The sequence below is a fragment of the Octodon degus genome, unplaced genomic scaffold (assembly GCF_000260255.1).
Source record: "Octodon degus isolate 3935 unplaced genomic scaffold, OctDeg1.0 scaffold00014, whole genome shotgun sequence".
In the NCBI taxonomy this organism is placed as follows: domain Eukaryota; kingdom Metazoa; phylum Chordata; class Mammalia; order Rodentia; family Octodontidae; genus Octodon; species Octodon degus.
In genome coordinates, this window is record NW_004524590.1 from 21,888,441 (window position 1) to 21,890,846 (window position 2,406).

General features: G+C 42.6%; 1 protein-coding gene across 1 annotated transcript in view; it reads left to right on the top strand.

Moving 5' to 3' along the window:
* R3hdm1 (R3H domain containing 1) overlaps window positions 1-2,406 on the top strand; it is a 213,253-nt gene that overhangs the window by 208,009 nt on the left and 2,838 nt on the right. The window lies entirely within an intron of this gene.

Below are 2,406 nucleotides of genomic sequence, written 5' to 3' on the forward strand. Positions count from 1 at the left end.
GCCTGGCCCTAGCTCAGTTCTTTAAGTGGCTGCTTCCACAAAGCTGTCAGCCTCAGGTTGCTGTAGTTCGATCCCCACAACTCCAGCCAGCCAAAACCTGCCCTGAAGGCATTTGGAGCAAAAAAAAAAAAATCCTTATTTTGTATGTTTTATCACATATTTAGACCTTTTGGTTAAGTTCCTTCAATAAGCCCCAGGTTGGATCTAGCCTCATTGCTGTTAACTTCTCCAGGTCTGGCTTCATGGTTACAGCTTGACAGCATGCTCTGGTACCCAAATAGGTCATTTAGCATAATTTGGAAAAACACAAGCATACCCTCTGCCCCAGGTTAGTAGTGGACTGGGTCCCTTCCATTGCCCAGTATGGAGATCTCTCTAAAAGACCCTTCTGGCACCAGGGAGATGGCTCAGTAGAATAAGCGCTTCCGGCAAGCACAAGGGTCTGAGTTCAATCCCCGTTTCCGCCCAAAAAAAAAACCTTCCTAGTCTTTTTTCTCTTACCTGATTGAATTGTCTTTCTACTACTATACTTTCATCTTTTGTAGAATATAAAAAGTTAATAGTATGCTGCCAAGTGAAGTCTATTATGAGGTATGAATTTTGTAGGGAAAGATTCTCCCTTTTGTTTTCTAATTGAATTTTTTTTAATTTTATTTATGTATGTGTGTGTGTGTGTGTGTGTGTGTGGCCAGCTCAGCCCACCAGGGGGCGGGCTGGCTGGCATGTGGTGCTGGAGGATTGAACCGTGGTCTCTGTGCTTTGCTAAGCTTGTTCTAAGTAGGTGCTTTAGACCACTTAGCCATCTCTCCAGCCCCGGTCCCTGTGCTTTTGCTAAGCTTGTTCTAAGTAGGTGCTTTAGACCACTGAGCCATCTCACCAGCCCTGTAATTGAATTTTGATTGTATGGTGAGCCCATTCAACAATTCCTTCATCTTAAAGGTTATAAGAAATCCTTGTGATAAGGGAAATATGAAAAGTTTTACAAAACTTTTGGAGGACAACACTTGTATATGCTGGGCTACTGTCAGTCTTAAGTGTCTGTGGGCATCCAAGGGCATTAATGGCATCCAAACAGTAAGCAATGACATGTTTAGCAGGCAGATACAAAAATGAATCCTGAGACAGTGTCCACTGAAACATGGACCCAATGTAAAGAACCAAATCCAGGAATGTGTGCAATATCCATCTGCCAAAGATGATTGGGGCATAACCCCCAGGGCTTGACCACCGTAGAAGGTGAGGGTAGGTGTGTTATACACGAGGAACATCATTTAACAATTTTTGGGCCTGTTTTCGGGTCAAATGAAATTGTTTGCATAAAGCAGAAGCAGTTTGACAAAAGGTGGCATGAGACGCAGAAGCCTGTTGAATAGTATCTGAGGGAGTAATAGTCACAGCACCCAGCAATCTGTCTATAGTAGCATTCCTTTCAGTGAGGGGTTCTGGCAATTGAGAATGAGAGCGTATGTGACCAATGAAACGGAACATGATATGACTGTATCACAACTTGGAGAGTGTTAAGTAAATGAAAAAGATCTTCTTGACCAGTGTGTATAGTGGCAGTTTCAATGTAGTGCATTACAGTACAGACCTAAGCGCTGTCTGAAAACAGGTTAATTGGAGTGGATGAATGATACTGCAATGCCCATATGACTGCTTGTGATTCAGTCGTTTGTGCAGAAGAGAAACCTTGCCCTGTATTCTGGAAAAGGAGGCTATTATGTAACCTCTCCTAACCTGAAGTCAGTGCATCCATGAAGTTGGAGATGCCCCCTGCTATAGGGACTGAACTTGTTTTTGAAGGGAAGACAAAGGGTGAAAGAGAAGCAAATTGTATTAATTTATCTGAGGGATAATGACAATAACACCAGGGAAGTTAGCCAGTACAGATTGCCAAAATGATGAAAATTGTCATAACCATTTTTCTTGAACTGAAGAAAAGGTAACAATGATAGTTTACATCTCATGACCAAGGGAGTGAAATTGTACACATTCATCCACATGCTAATCAGTTCTGCCACAGCATCATGAAGGAGAGTAATAGTTTTTATGTGTAGTATATGGCATATACAGCCATTGTAAGGGACCCTGAGACTGCCAAAGAACCCAAGTGGGCACATACTGAGTTGGAAAAATAAGTAAAAGCATTGGCAAAGATGGGTCAACTCTAGAGAGCTGAGCATGAGAAAGAGCCTGATTAACTTTATAGCAGTTTTAGCCTTTGGTGTAAGTGTTCTTTTAGAAGTAGGAGCTGGTCTCCCTTGAGAATGTCAAAGAAAGGACATAAACCATGAGTACTTACCTTAAAAGCTGGGTGGAAAGACCAGTGAGATGGTTCAGTGGACTAAGTGCCTGCTTAAGCAAGTGCAGGGACTGGGGTTCTATCCCTGGCACCACATGCCATGC